This window comes from Amblyraja radiata, chromosome 1, assembly GCF_010909765.2.
Source record: "Amblyraja radiata isolate CabotCenter1 chromosome 1, sAmbRad1.1.pri, whole genome shotgun sequence".
NCBI classification, from domain to species: domain Eukaryota; kingdom Metazoa; phylum Chordata; class Chondrichthyes; order Rajiformes; family Rajidae; genus Amblyraja; species Amblyraja radiata.
In genome coordinates, this window is record NC_045956.1 from 31,893,280 (window position 1) to 31,910,178 (window position 16,899).

Here is a 16,899-nt window from a genome sequence, read left to right on the forward strand (position 1 = left end):
GGTCCAGTGTTGTCCCCTCTCTAGTAAGGCCTCCATATGCTGATGAAGGAAGCTTTCTTGAACACATGACAAAGAGCCAAACAATATAAGGAAAGACGATACCCTATTATATTGTTTTATTTTGCTTCACAGCTATCCGCAATTACTCTGCCCATCTGCTGCTCAGCTGGCAGTTGACTTTAGTTTAGAGATACAGTGTAGAAACAGGCCCTTCAGCCCACCGAGTCGGCACCGACCAGCGAACCCAGCACATTAACACAAGCCTACACACACTAGGACAATTTACACCTATACCAAGTACGCAAACCCAAGCCAATTACCCTACAAACCTGTGCGTCATTGGAGCGTTGGAGGAAACCGAAGATCTCAGAGAAAACCCACGTAGGTCACGGGGAGAAGGTACAAACTCCGTACAAACAGCACCCGTAGTCGGGATCAAACCCAGGTCTCCGGCGCTGCAAGCTCTTAAAGGACCTGTCCCACTTTCCCCGAGTCATTCACGAATTCTCCCGAGTTTTCCCCTTGATTCAAACTCAGAGAATGTCCGTAAAGAGTCCGTAGGAGTCCGTGGATATGTCGTAGCGGCTCATTATGCCGGCCGTAGGTACTCGGGGCTATTTTTTTACTCATGGACATTTTTCATCAGGCCGAAAAAACGCCCGACTTACCTGATGCCCAAGATACCTACGGCTGGCATAACGAGCCGCTACGATATATCCACAGATTCCTATGGCCTCCTACGGACTCGTTACGGACATTCTCCGAGTTTGAATCAAGGGGAAAACTCGTGAGAATTCATGAGTAACTTGGGAAAGTGGGACAGGCCCTTAAGGCAGCAACTCTACCACTGCGCCACCGTACCGCTTCTCTTCGAGGGCCTATAACAAAGCACCAAAGTGATCATTCCCTTCCATTAATTTCTTGCCATCTTCCATCCTAATCAGACTCCATGCACTCTTCTCTTCCCATCTGCCTCATCTGGGAATTAATCCCTCCTTACCACCTGTTGCTTGTTTGGTCTTGCACACCCTTTCCCCTCACCTTTCCCAACGAATATCTCCCAACAACTCCAACAGCCTGAAGGCAGCTCCCAACACAAAATGTCCTCTGCCCCTTTCACTCCGTCTGATACATCAAATTTTTTTTGCCAGAAATGTGATTTTTTAAATCAAGATTCCAGCATCGGCATTCTCTCGCGTCACCCTCTAAACCATGCAACTTCCAGGCAAACTTCTTCTACCGCTTTCCAAAGCTTCAATGTCCTGCCTTTAATAGAGTGAAAGGAACTCTACACAATACTCCAAATGAGGCCTAACCAAAGTTTGAACCAAAAGGTGACTTTCTGACTTACATTCAAAGCCTTGACCATGAAGGCAAGCATATTAGACGGCTTCCTTGCCCATTTACCAGTGATGCCAGTTTCAGGGTGCTCGGGACTCCTTTCTACTTCAATGCTATTATGGAAGATAGACACAAAATGCTGGAGTAGCTCAGCAGGACAGGCAGGGTCTCCGGAGAAAAGGAATAGGTGCCTTTTCGGGTCGAGACCCTTCTTCCGACAGAGTCAGGGGAGAAGGAGTCTAGAGATATGGAAGGGAAAGGCGAGAAAAAGACAGATCAAAGCAGATGAGGATGTAGGATGGTTCATTTTCAGCTGAAGGGAAGGGGACAAGGAGGCATACAATCAGTAAATGAATCACGAGGACAGTGAAACTAGTTGGAGAACTAGGATGGGGGAGGGACGGGGAGAGAGTGAAAGCAAGGGTTACTTGAAGTTAGTGAAATCAACAGTCACACTAATGGGTTGTAAACTGCCCAAGCAAAATTTGAGGTGCTGTTCCTCCAATTTACATTGGGCCTCACTCTGACAGTGGAGGAGGACCAGGGCAGAAAGGTCAATATGGGAATATGAGGGGAGTTAAAGTGTTTAGCAACCGGGAGATCAGGTAGGCCGAGGCGGACTGATCCTGCCAACTAAAGTGTACATTCCCCTTACATTTATTACCATCCAAAGTGCAACAGCCAAGAGTGAACCCAATTAAACTCCACCCATCATTTCTCTGATATCCTTAGACAGCAATTATCACTGTTTACAAACTCCGTGACGCAGAGCCAACAACCTGGCTGCTCAACACACGGCTTGCATTTCTGCAATAAACGGAGGTTAGTAAGACCTGTCACCCCACACAAAGCTATGCTGACTGTCTCTAATTAGTCTCCACCTAAGAATCCTCTCCTTATAGCTTCCCTGCCTTTGCTGCAAGGCTCATGGGCCTACAACTTCCTGGATTATCTGCATTTTCCTTCTTAAACAAGGGAACCACATTGGTCACTCTCCAATCTCACCAATAGCTAATTTGGATATAGAGCTTCAATGCCCCAGCGGTAGAGTTTATGCCGGAGACCCAGGTTCGATCCCGACTACGGGTGCTGTCTGTATGGAGTTTGTACGTTCTCCCCGTGACCGCGTGGGGTTTCTCCAAGATCTTCCGTTTCTTCCCACACTCCAAAGACGTACAGGTTTGTAGGTTATTTGGCTTGGTACAAGTGTAAATTGTCCCTAGTGTGTGTGGGATCGTGTTAATGTGCGGAGATCGCTGGTCGGTGCGGACATTCGCCCTGTATCTCTAACATAAACTAAAAAAACTAAAGCAATGTACTCTCTCAATGTCCTGTCTCAGTAACCTGGGATAGAGACCATCAGCCCCTGTGGATTTAATCATCCTCATGCTCTTCAAGAATCCCAACTGCATCTTAAACTGCCCTAGCATATTAGTATACCCCAGACTGATCTCACTATCTTCCAAAACCTTCCCCTTGTTGAATACTAATGCAAAGTACTAATTTTGTACCTAGTCTACACCCTTTGACTCCAAGCATAAGTTTCCTGTTAACTAGGTGAGCTTCAGTTGGACAAGCTGAAAGCAGTGCAGAAGGGCAGGGTATTTAAAAGAGGCCAGACAATTACTGAAGCCCAAGATAGACACAAAATGCTGGAATAACTCAGCGGGACTGGCAGCATCTCTGGAGAAGGAATAGGTAATGTTTCGGGTCAAGACACTTGTCTCCCATTCCTTCTCTCCAGAGATGCTGCCTATCCCGCTGAGTTACTCCGGCATTTTGTGTCAATCTTTGGTTTAAACCAGCATCCGCAGTTCCATCCTACACAATTACTGAAGCCCCACAGTTAATGAGTCGAGGTGAGTTTCAATTGGACAAGCTGAGAGCAATTTCAGAAGAGCAGGACTTTGAAACGAGACCAGACAATTATTGAGGTGCCACAGTTAACAACCCGGACTAGCAGAAAGTAGTTAGCATCTTTGTCAATGTGCACAACAACTCCCAGCTGCTCCCCATCCCCCTTGAGAATATTCTGAGGCATCATGGCATCAGTGAGGCAACACACCATCCTGGAGTCTCATTTGCTGCCACAGATTCTCCTGCCCATGCCGCTAACTAATGAGTCTCCTCAAATCCAAGTGTGGAAGCTTACTGTGTAGAGATTAAGTGCAAGGCTTTGATGCTGGGATAAGGTACAGTCTGCATTTATCTTCTCTCTCATACACTTCCCTTGGCCCAGTGCAGTAAAGATGCCAGCTGTATGATGCTCCTGCAGGAAGTGGGAAGGCAGGGAGGTTTCCAATGTCCCCAAGGACATACAGGGCAAAATGAGCAAGTTTGCACATGATACAATTAGACAGGTACATGGATCGGGTAGGTTTGAAGGCATATGGGCCAAACTGCAGGCAGGTGGTGTAGTGGGAGAGTTGCTGCCTTACAGTAGGTATGTTGCAAAACCTACTTTCAGCGGCGCTGCAGATCTGTCGCTGCCCGTGTGGCCGATTTTGGCGCCTTTGAGAAGGGGGCGGGTTTAAAACGCAATTTTCTCTCGGCTATTCAAATCGAGGTTGTTCAGCCTACTTAGTTGCTGACGAAAAATCACTGCAAGGTTCGTTCGCTGTAGCTATTTTTAAACTTAATTGGTTAATTTAATTGTTATAGTAAGTTAAAAATCATCCTCTAAACCCGCGAACCCCGACAACAGGACGGATCTCATGTAGGGGACAACGCAAGGTAGGCTGTTTATTTTTACATTAAAAAGCGCTTCTTAAGATCCCTTTATACAAAATGTTATGTTGCGAGTAGCTAATTTGGGGGCCCATTAAATCCCGCAGTATTTTTCTGGGCATATGGGCTTCAAATTCACCGCAATGGGAACTTTCCAAACCAGCGAGTTCCACAGAGTCCCACAGGATCCCACTCGAAAGCTGATTAATGGCCATTAATTTACAGCAATTAAACACTAAATTCCTTCCATTTGGCCTATAAATTAATGTCAATGAGATTTAAAAATCATGTTTTATTGTGAATTCTTGTCTGAATGTTCTTTGGACACTTAGGCTATTTAAAAATGTTAATCTTTCCTTAAGAAATGGATAGATGTTTAGATCTAGTAATTGAATTTTGGAATTAGCTACAATTGGGTAACTAACTAATTGTATGCTTTAATTTCAGGTAATCCAAGTAAGATTGTTTAATATTTGTTTCAGAATGCTTCAATCTATAATAACTGAAAATTTCATTCAGTTCTCTTAATTTTTAATAAAGTTATGGGCTTTAGACTGTCCTCGATCACAGCTTTTGTGTTAAGTCAATGGAAAATCAATAGGGAACAAGATGCTAATTTCCGAGTATGAAAATGGCCATAACCTTTTTAATACTGAAGATATGAAAGTGAATTAGGTGTCAAATCAAACTTCTTTTTATGCTTTATCTGATGGGATAAATTGCAGACTTGATTTTTAAAATCTCAAAATTTTGTAACATTGCAACTTACAGAGCCAGGGTTTGATCCTGACTACAGGTGCTGTCTGTACAGAGTTTATACGTTCTTCCCGTAACCTACATGGGTTTTCTCTGGGGACTCCGGTGTCCTGCCACACTCCAAAGGCATACACTTTGTAGGTTGTTGGCTTGGTATAATTGTAATTTGTACATAGTGTGTGCAGGATAGTATTAGTGTGCGGGGATCGCTGGTTAGCACGGACGCGGTAGGCCGAAGGGCCTCTTTACGCATTGTATCACTAACCTAAACCAAAACTATCGCACCACAGCAAAATAATTTTGGGAGCTGAATTAGGTACAACATAACATCCCAACTTCTATACTCAATATCTTGATTGAAGACTTATGTGCCGACTCCACCTTGAATACCCAACTACCTGTGATGCCATCTTCACGGAACTATGGGCGTGCACTCCCCAGAGCCCTGCCATTCACTGAAGGTCGTGTCCTGGCTTGACTTCCCAAACATAATGCCTGACACTTATCTGCATTAGACTCCATTAACCATTCCTCAGCCCACTTGCCCAAGCAGTAGAGGGTTGTTTACAGATTGGAGGCCAGTGATTGTTGAGCCTCAGGGACTGGTGCTGGGTCCTCGGTTGCCTGTTATGTACATAAACAATTTGGATGTGAAAGTCCATGACATGATTAGTAAGTTTGCAAACAGACCCCAGAATTAGTGGTGTGATGGACAGTGAAGAAAGTTGTCTCGGGCTACAATGCGTCTGGATCAATTGAGAAAATGGGTCAAGGAACAGTAAATGGAATTTAGTTCTAATAATTACAAATTGTTGCATTTTGCCAAGTTAACCCAGGACAGGGGGTGGGAGATTGCAACCTTCGCGTGGTCCGCCCTGTTTCAACGAATGCAATCAACCTGGTGTGCACAATCAAATAAGATCAAATAGTGCTACAACTTTAGGCTGTGCATGCCATGCGCAAGAAGAACCCAGGACAGGGCTTGCACAATGAATGACTGGATTGCGGCTGCATGAATAGATCGGGGAGGGGTCCAGGTAATAGATCCTCAAAATGGTCACACAAGTAGACAAGGTGCTGAAGACAAGCTAGCTACATAGAGATGGCCACAAAAAGCTGGACCGGCAGCATCTCTGGAGAGAAGGAATGGGTGACGTTTCGGTTCAAGACCATTCTTCAGACTAACACAAAAAGCTGGAGTAAAGCCCCTGTCCCACTTACGTCTCCTTGCCACGCTAATTACGCAACCTCGTGGTCACGTTGAGGCGCGACAGTCCCGCACAACTTAATTTGCCCGCGCAGCAGTCTGGAGCATGTGACGTCATTTGAAGATAGACACAATGCTGGAGTAACTCAGTGGGACCGGCAGCATCTCTGGAGAGAAGCAATGGGTGATGTTTCGGGTCGAGACTCTTCTTCAGTCCGAAAGAAAGGTCTTGACCCGAAACGTCACCCATTGCTTCTCTCCAGAGATGCTGCCGGTCCCGCTGAGTTAATCCTGCATTTTGTGTCTATCTTCAATTTTCTTGTCCCCGCTCTGGGAGTAGGAGTGGGGGCGGATCCGGACCGCAACAGCCAAGAGCCCCAGGCCGAGCTTGGCGATCGTTTGCCTACTTCTGCTGCTGTTGGAGGTGAGACGTTGCGTCACGCCAGGGTCTTGGGGCTGTCCCACTTGGGCCGTCAGTTACGCGACAGGCCGGTGGCTCGCGAAGATTTTGTTTGCTACAAAATATTGGAGCGCCGCGCGATGTCGCGCACAACTCCATACCCCTCCGTGTTTCTCAGTGGGACTGGCCCCGCGCGGCCACACGATGCCCGTGCGCCTCAACGCGATGATGAGGTCGCGTAATTTGCGTACCAAGGGCACGTAAGTGGGACAGGGCCTTAATTCAACGGGCCAGGCAGCATCTCTGGAGAGAAGGAATGGGTGATGGTTTGGGTCGAGACCTTTCTATACACAGAGATAGCATTGGGTACAAAATTCATGATGTCATATTACTGCTGCATGAAATGTTGGTGAGATTGTGTGCAATTCTGGTCAGGAACAATGTGATTGAACAAAAGGTAGTACAAGTAAGATTCACAAGAATGTGACAAAGGGTCTCGACCTGAAATGTCACTGGTTTCTTCGTTCCAGAGATGCTGTCTGTCCTGCGGAGTTTCTCTAGCATTTTATGCCTATCTTCACAAGGATGTTGTTGGACTGGAAGGCTTGAGTTACAAGAATGGGTTGGATAGGCTGGAGCTTAGAAGGCCGATGGGTAACCATAGAGATGTTAATAAAATCCCGAGAGGCATGGATAAAGTGAATTGTCAGTGTGATTCTAAAACTAAAAGGCATGGGTTTAGGATGAGAAGAGATAATTAACGAAGTTCCAAGGGGAAAGTTATTTCTTTTCCACAGAAGATGATAGGTATGTGAAATGAGCTGCCAGAGGACAATGCAGGGCAGGTACAAATACAGTGTTTAAAAGACATTTGGCCAGGTACATGGATAGAAAAGATTTACAGGAATTTGAGGCAAATGGGTCTTGCTCCGGAGGACACCTCAGTCAGAATGGGTGAATTGGACCAAAAGGCCCGTTTCTGCGCTATAAAACCTCACAACTGAAAACAAGTCTTTAGGTTTAAAGGAAAGTAAAATAAACTATATCCTTTCTACAGCTATCCTATGAAATGCAGTGCAATTCGATTTGTAATGACTAATGGTAATAAACAATGGTTGAGAAAGACCCTTGACATCAAACATCTTATTAAAACTGACATCATTGGACATCAAGACAAGAGTCAAGAGTGTTTTATTGTCATATGCCCCACATAGAACCATGAAATTCTTACTTGCTGCAGCACATAAATATGTAATCATAATAAATAAAAACAAAAACTCAGGAAACAAAAACAAAGAATAACAGTCCAATAATAATAATAATAATAATAATAGTCTATTGTATTTCAGAGCTTATGAGGTTGTAGTGTTTAATAGGCTGATGGCTGTAGGGAAGAAGCTGTTCCTGAACCTGGACGTTACAGTAGAGGGAAAATACTCCAACGGGTAGATTCACGTTTGCAAAGAGAAAGGAAGACTGAGGTCGTCGGCGGTCCAACAACCTACTTGTGGGTCAGAATTACAGGAATTTTTTCAGGGCAATGTTGAAGGACCAATATTCTCCAGGTACTTCTACAAAGACCATCATACCATCGCTCAGTCAGAAAAGGGATGTTCACTGACCACTGCACCATGCTTTGATTCAATTTGCAACTGCACACGGCAAGACCTGGACCATATCTAGATACAGGCTGTTAAGTGGCCAGTAATATTTGTACCACAGAATTACGGGTGATGACCATCTCCTACAAGTTCATCTACCCTCGACATTCGGTGGAATCACTATTGCTGAGATTCACCCCCCCCCCCCCCCACACCAACAGACATTGGTGAGGCCGCATTTAGAGTATTATGTTCATTTCTGTCAATAATAATAATAATAATAATGTATTTTATTGTCATTGCACATAGGTGCAACGAGATTTGGTATGCAGCTTCCATCCGATATCATAACTTAAACTACTAATAAAATTTAGATACCCCGAGAAACATGATTTATAAAAAAGGACAATGAAACAAGTAAAACAGTCTAAAGGGCAAATATGTCTGTGCCGGGTCGATGTGCAAGTGCCAGGTCTTTGGTACAAGGCAAGTCAAGAGAGTTTATAGTCATGTGTCTCAGATAGGACAATGAAATTCTTGCATTGCGGCAGCACTACAGAATATTGTAGTCATAAATACAAAGTGCAATAGGCTGTTATAGTTTAGTTTGTTTGAAGTTGTGTTTAATAGTCTGATGGTTGTGGGGAAGAAGTTGTTCCTGAACCTGGATGTTGCAGATTTCAAGCTCCTGGGCACCATGCTGTGTGAAAGATGTCAAGCTGGAAAGGGTGCAGAGAAGATTTACGTGGATTTTGCCGGGACTAGAGGTTGTGAGCTATAGGGAGAGATTGAGCAGGCTGGGACTCTATCCCTCGGAGCACAAGAGGATGAGGGGTGATCTTAGAGAAGTGTATAAAATCATGAGAGGAATAGATCAGGTAGATGCATAGAGTCTCTTGCCCAGAGTAGGTGGATCGAGGACCAGAGGACATAGGTTTAAGGTTAATAGGAAAAGATTTAATAGGGATCTGAAGGGTAACGTTTTCACACAAAGCGTGGTGGGTGTATGGAACAAGCTGCCACAGGAGGTAGTTGAGGCTGGGACTATCCCAACATTTAAGAAAGTTAGACAGGTACATGGATAGGGCAGGTTTGGGGGGGTATGGACCAAATGCAGGCAAGTGGGACTAGTGTGGCTTGGACATGTTGGCCGGTGTGGGCGAGTTGGGGCAAAGGGCCCATTTCCACTCTGTATCACACTATGACAATTGACCAGAAACTTGAATGGACAATAAATACTGTGGCTAAGGGAGTAGGTCAGAGGCTGGGCATTTTGGGAGTGATATATACCTTCAGACCACCGAAAAGAATGACAGGAGCATAAACCTCTCCACTTGCAGGGAGGAACGCTGCTTCAACAACTCTATACAATCCCAATACAAGGCAGTGCATTTCATTGACACCCTATTAGCCACACTAAAAATTCCCTCCACCCTTCTGACTAGTTGTGTAACATTTACAAAACATACTGCACTTAGACTTTAGAGTAACAGCGTGGAAACTGGCCCTTTGCAGGGCTCGAAATTAACGGTTGCCCGGGTGCCAATGGCTCTCCGCTCGGCTCTAGCTCTCGGGTCTCCGCTCGGTGCTAGCTCTCGGCTTGGGTCGCGGGTCTCCGCTCGGCATGGACGGCCAGCGAGCACATCATCGGCCGTGGTTGCGCGCATGTGCGGACCTGCACATGCGCACTGCCACGGCAACTGGTCGGCGTCGGCCACTTTCTCCCTCCCTTTGCATTGTGGGAGATCTGGCCACCATTGCTGTCCGGTCGCTGCCTCACCGCGACCGCTGAAAAACTACGCTAGAGCTCTCCCTGGAGCTGCAGTAACTCCCTGGAGTAACTCTTGCTTCTTGGTTTCATGATCCTCCAAAAATATTCGAAATGGAATTTAAATTGGTGGACCCACCACAACCAACCTCCAAACTCTAAAATAACAGCCGATTGTATTTTATCCGTTTATTTATTGTGTATATATATGGTCTATAGTATATAGACACACTGAACCTTTATCTCCTGTTCTGTATTATGTTTACATATTCTGTTGTGCTGCAGCAAGCAAGAATTTCATTCTCCTATCTGGGACACATGACAATAAAACTCTCTTGACTCTTGACTTGGACTTAAGCAAAATAGGGTTCTTGGGGGAAAAAAAGCCACCTTAAATTTAGTTGCGTCTGGTTGGTACCTATGGTAGAGAAGACTATTCCATGCTTTAATTGTGCGGGGGAACTCCATGGAGCAGCCAGCATCTCTGGATAGAAAAAATTGGGTTACGTTTCGGGTAGAGACCCTTCTTTAGATTTCCTCTGGTTTTAGTGTTTTTAGTTTAATTTAAAGATACAGCATGGAAACAGGCCCTTCGGCACACCGAGTCCACTAGTTCTATCCCACACATTAGCGACGCGAGTCAAGAGTGTTTTATTCTCTCACGTCCCAGTTAGAACAATGAAATCCTTACTTGCAGCAGCACAACAGAATATGTAAACATAGTACTCTGTAAACAATGTTATAAACGAGAAAACAAAACTCCATACAGACAGCACCCATATTCAGGATCAATTCCAGGTCTCTGGCAATTTTAGGCAGCAAATTTATGGCCAATGTACTGCCCCAATAGCCTTGAACTGAATTAAAACATACAGTAGCTGTAAAGGGGGACATAGCGTCACTTAAGACTGAAAATAGATAGTTTCTTTTTTTTTAGTAACTAAAGTTATCAACGTATAATTTTTTGTGTGTTGGAAAATAAAATATAGTGGCACAGCTGGTGGACTTGCTGCCACACACGCCAGAGATCTGTGTTCGATCCTGTTCTCGGGCACTGTCTGTGTTGAATTTGCACATTCTCCCTGCATGCGTGTGGGTTTCCTCCCATATCCCAAAGACGCATTGGCTTTGTAGCTTAACTTGTCTCTGTAAATTTCCCCTAATGTGTAGGGAGTGGGTGAGAAAAGTGGGATAACAGAACTTGTGTGAATGGGTAGACAAAAATGCTGGAGAAACTCAGCAGGTGAGGCAGCATCTATGGAGCGAAGGAAATAGGCGACGTTTTGGGTGGGGGGCAGGAAAAAGAAAGGAAGAGGCAGAGAAGGCGGAGACAGTAGGCTGTGGGAGAGCTGGGAATGGGAGGGGAAGGAGGGAGAAAGCCAGGACTACCTGAAATTGGAGAAGCCAATGTTCATACCGCTGGGGTGTAAACTACCCAAGCGAAATATGAGGTGCTGTTCCTCCAATTTGCGGTGACCACACTCTGGCCATGGAGGAGGCCCAGGACAGAAAGGTCGGATTCGGAATGGGAGGGGGAGTTGAACTGCTGAGCCACCGGGAGATCAGGTTGGTTATTGCGAAATTAGTGGAGGTGTTGTGCGAAGCGATCGCCAAGCCTGCGCTTGGTCTCACCGATGTTGATCATACGTTGAATAACCATATTTTTGTTTGGAAGTGGAAAGAGATAATAGAAATTGCATTCATTGCAATGTGCAAAAAGAGATGAGATACTGTATTGTAATTTGCTGCATGTCATTGTGGTATATCATGTCTTGATTGGTGAATATGTTTAGTTTGTGACTTTATTTGAAGCAGAAATAATATGTGAATGCTTCATTGACCATAATTCCGACTGGTAACTACGCACTTCGTCCGAGCACATTATCGCACGCGTCATGCAAGCCATCTGAAATGACCACCTAAACTGTGATTTGGCAACCTAAAAAGCTGCCGAGGTTGCCCAGCTGGCAACAGGGAAAAAAAGTTAAGCGAGAGCCCTGCTTTGGTGACACTGAGTCCACGTCGACCAGCGATCACCCCGTACACTAGCTACTATCCTACACACTAGGGACAATTACAATTTACAGAAGCCAATTAACCTACAGATCTGCACGTCTTTTGAGTGTGGAGGAAACCGGAGCACCCAGAGGAAACCCACGTGGTCCCAGGGAGAACGTACAAACTCTGCAGACAGCACAGGTAGTCAGGATCGAACCCAGGTCTCTGGCGCTGTAAGGCAGCCACTATACTACTGCGCCACCGTGCCACCCGAACACAGGTTACTATGTATTCTCTAACGTGTTACATCCACCACCAAAGACGAGCACAGCAGATGCACAGGAACATCAGCACCTGCAGATTCCTTTTCAAGTTGCACACATTTCTCGACTCAAATTTCATCGCTGCATCTAAATCTTGGAACTTGTCCCCATTAGCACTGTGGGAGTACCTTGAATAAAAGGGCTGTTCAAGCAGGAAGCTCATCAACAGCTTCAAGGGCACAAAGAATAATAAGAAATGCTGATCTTGCCAGCAAAGCCCCAATTACAGAATAAAAAAACTCATAAATTACATGTTTTCTGGCAAAATAGTAAGAAGCAATTTAACCCATTAAATAGATCCCAGGAATGAGTGGATTCACATATGACGAGTGACTGTACTGGGCCTCTACTCGCTGGAGTTTAGAAGGAAGATGAGGGACCTCATTGAAATTTATCGAATTGTGAAAAGCTTGGATAGAGTGGATGTGGAGAGGATGTTTTCACTAGTGGGAGAGTCTAGGACGTGACTTTAGGAAGAAGATGAGGAAGAATTTCTTAAGTCAGAGGACAGTGAATCTGTGGAATTCAATGCCACAGAAGGCTGTGGAGGCCAAGTCAATGGAGTGACTGGGTGGAATTTAGAAGGATGAGACGGGATCTTATTGAGACATATAAAATTAAGGGATTGGACACGCCAGAGGCAGGAAACATGTTCCAGATGTTGGGGTAGTGCAGAACCAGGGGCCACAGTTTAAGAATAAGGGGTAGGCCATTTAGAACGGAGATGAGGAAAAACTTTTCACCCAGAGTTGTGAATATGTGGAATTCTCAGCCTCAGAAGGCAGTGGAGGCCAATTATCTGGATGCTTTCAAGAGAGAATTAGATAGAGCTCTTAAAGATAGCGGAGTCAGGGGATATGGGAAGAAGGCAGGAACGGGATACTGAATGTGGATGATCGAATGGCTGAATGGATTACTCCTGCACCTATTGTCTATTGATCGATATTATTAAGGCAGAGATAGATAGATTGTTGATTAGTATGGGTGTCAGGGGCTATGGGGAGAAGGCAGGAGAATGGGGTTGAAAGGTAGATCAGCCATGATTGAATGGTGGAGTAGACTTGATACACCAAATGGCCTAATTCTGCTCCTATCACTTATGTCAGTTCTTAGTACATTTCCATCAGTTCCAGTCCCTCAACTATTTTCATTTGCCCACCAGGCCCATCAATAGTCCTGTAACCCACCTTCACTGGCATGAATAAGCTTTGTTTTAAGATGCGCCATGGAAACAGATTCTTTGGCCCACCGAGTTCATGCTGAACAATGACCGCCCATTCATACAAATTCTATGTTATCCCACTTTCTCATGCACACTACCCACTAAAGGCAAATGTGCAGACCTACAAACCCATGTGACTTTGGGATGTGGGAGGAAGCTGGAGCAACCGAAGGATATTCATGCACACATGGAGAACATACAAACTCCACACAGGCAGCATCCCGAAGACAGAATTGAGTCCAGCACCGTGAGGCAAGAGCTCTACCAGCTCAAAAAGCTGCCACCTCAGTGCCACTGTGCCGCTCAAAGGAATTAAAGGATTTATTTTTAATTTACTAATTACTGATTATATTACCATCAGAATTTTTTAATTTCATAGAATAATGCAGCATAAAGCCCAATATGCTGCTTGTTCCAGTTTGCAAGAGCTGTCCCAATAATTAAAAATCAGTCACACAGCACAGAAATGGACATTTCACCCGCTCTCATCCATGCCGACCAAGATGTCCATACAAGCTAGTCCAACCGGTCTAAATTTGATCCATATCCCTCTAACTTTTCATCCATGTACCCAAGAGTCTTTTAAATACCGTTACAGTACCTGCCTCAACCACCTCCTCTGGCAGCTCACTTTATACACCCACCCTGTGGAAAAGGTTGCCTCTCAGGTTGTTGTTCAATCGTGCCACACTCACCTTAAACTTGTGTCCTATGGTTCTTGATTCCTCTCCTCTGCATTCTTCCCATAGCAGAGTAACCAAAACTGAATACAATACTCAACATACAGCCTAACAAATGCCTCTGTAAAGATGCTTCTGAATCAGTGTTATAGCCAAACCACCCTATTTGCTCTTATACCAATCCCATTTTCACTCATTAGGACCATATCATTCAATGCCTTGTCCTTTTGTCCAAAAGTCTCTTAAATATAATGAATCTGACTCCACCTCCTCTGGCGATGTACACAAGATTTAACAACTCTCCAACAAGACTAACCCTCAGTTCCTCTTTAAATTCTTCCTCTCACTTCAAGTCTTATCACCACCCCAACCATGGTGAAAAAGGCTTGAGCTACGTCCTCCATCTTGGTATCCTATAATTTGTAAACTTTCAGTTCACCCCTTAGCCTTTATCAGTCTATGAAAGTAAGCATGCAGGTACAGCAGGAGTGAAGAAAACAAATGGCATGTTGGCCTTTATAACAAGAGGAATCGAATATAGGGGCAAAGAGATACCTTCTGCAGTTGTACAGAGCCCCAGTGAGACCACACCTGGAGTATTGTGTGCAGTTTTGGTCCCTTAAGTTGAGGAAGGACATTCTTGCTATTGAGGGAGTGCAGCGTAGGTTTACAAGGTTAATTCCCGGGATGGCGGGACTGTCAAATGCTGAGAGATTGGAGCAGCTGGGCTTGAACACTCTGGAGTTTAGAAGGATGAGAGGATATCTCATTGAAACATATAAGATTGTTAAGAGTTTGGACACGCTAGAGGCAGGAAACATGTTCCCGATGTTGGGGGAGTCCAGAGCCAGGGGCCACAGTTTAAGAATAAGGAGTAAGCCATTTAGATCGGAGACGAGGAAACACATTTTCTCACAGAGAGTGGCAAGTCTGTGGAATTCTCTGCCTCAGAAAGCAGTGGAGGCAGGTTCTCTGGAAGCTTTCAAGAGAGAGCGAGATAGGGTTCTTAAAAATAGCAGTCAGGGGATATGGGGAGAAGGCAGGAACGGGGTACTGATTGGGGATGACCAGCCATGATCACATTGAATGGCAGTGCTGGCTCGAAGGGCCGAATGGCCTACTCCTGCACCTATTGTCTATCAGCCCAAGGTTTCCAAATCTTTTTCATCCTGTTTACCCCTGGCAACTTTTTGAAAGTAAATTTACCCCCACCTTGTTTTGTTCAGTAATTTGAGTTTACACATCTACCATAATAAAGCAACCGACAAAGGGAACATTTTAAAATACTCTTTTTAACAAATCCAGAATCAACAAATTTACCCCCTGGGTAGGTGAAATTTACCTCATGAGGGTAAATTTACCCCAGGTTGGGAACCCTTGTCTTAGCCTTTGTGTTCCAGGAAAAAGAGAGCCAAGCTAATTCATGTCCTGTCCCTAATGAAATCTCTCGAATCCAGGCATAAGACCCTGGCGAGTCTCCTCTGCAGAACTGTATTCTTCATACATGGTGCAATCGAACAAATATTTCCTTTACTTTCCTTACAACAATATTAACATCGCACAAACCTAGCTGTTGATAATCCTCTGCAAGCAGCCCCAAATGTTTTCTAAAACAAATTGGCGAGATCCCACAAGCAATCATGAATGCCTCATTCCACATCTCTGTATAACTGTCTTATTAAGAAGCAGAACTACAAATAGTAAAGGTCACCTGAAGAAAAACATGGCTAAACTGCGTGGCTAAATTAGTGGGTTTGAGCAAAGACAATCGTCACTTTGACCCAACCAGCCAGTGCTTGCCTCATTTATATGGCTCCATCTTTCTGTATCAGAAATTGCAGGGATGGGCCTTACAGCTCCATCCTTTATTGCTGAAATCTTGTACAAACTGCGATTTCTCGCAATTCCTCGATGACCAGACATTTTAAAAAAAATGTTTACTTCGGACTAAACTCATCAAATGATTTCTCCACCAAATGATCTAGGATGGAGAATTCCACTTATTCTCAAGCCAATGTTTCGTTGGAATAATATATTTAACACACGCAGTCTCTCGGCAATTAACCATGGCAAACAATTAAATAGGACCGCATCCAACACATTGATTCAATTAATGCCCTACGATGTCGATGATAAATTAGATTCACTGAAATAGTAAATGTAACTACACACGTAAAACAACATTTTTTTTAATTTGGAGAGGTAAACACTAATGATGATGATTGGGGAGAGGGGGAGGGGGGGAGGAAATCCTCGCCAATTTAACGGTACTGCCATAATAAATCAAACATTCAGCAAATCTACAGGTAACCGACTCGTAAGATTAATTATTAGCTTTTTTATTTATCCTCTGGAATCTTCTGCCAGCTAAACACACAGCATAGGATTTAGTGAAAGTTTAATGTACTCATTGTTAGCCAACAACAACCCTTGATTGCAAAATTAAAGACCCCCCCAGCACGGTAGCTTATTCATTCCTTTCTTTCTTTCTTTTTTCTTACTTACTTACATGTCCAACATGATTGTTTTTCTCGTGTATTTATACAGCCGGAGCAAAAATCACTCTGTTGTTGAATTTTCCTTTCCATGCAACGATGAAACGCTCCATCCAGCTGTCGGCTCCATAATGACGCCTCGACAACTAACCGGCTTTGGGAGAACAAGCGAAAGGGCGGGATCAGGAGCCAGAGAAACGCCGCCAACCAATAAACTCGTCTGGCTCAACCCTTTGGTCTGCTGTGAGCTCATGTTCCGAGGGAAGACGGGGTGGAGACAGACGGGAGAGAAAAGCAGAGGCTTCGTTCAGCAGCAATTAATAAATCGCCTATTCACTCACAGGGCCTGGGTGACAGTGTGGTTTGTTGTTTTTTTTTGGG

At 44.6% G+C, this 16,899-nt stretch overlaps 1 protein-coding gene across 5 annotated transcripts in view; it reads right to left on the reverse strand.

Annotated features, from left to right (window-relative positions):
- trim2 (tripartite motif containing 2) overlaps positions 1 to 16,681 on the reverse strand; it is a 131,113-nt gene extending 114,432 nt beyond the window's left edge. For 3 of the 5 annotated variants that reach the window (XM_033019898.1, XM_033019831.1, XM_033019848.1), the window contains exon 1: positions 16,533 to 16,681. The gene's annotated coding sequence lies outside the window, so the exon portion shown is untranslated. Of the gene's footprint in view, positions 1 to 16,528 lie in introns of all 5 variants that reach the window. The other 2 variants (XM_033019839.1, XM_033019858.1) reach the window with 1 other exon arrangement.
- Positions 16,682 to 16,899: the final 218 nt, after the last annotated feature.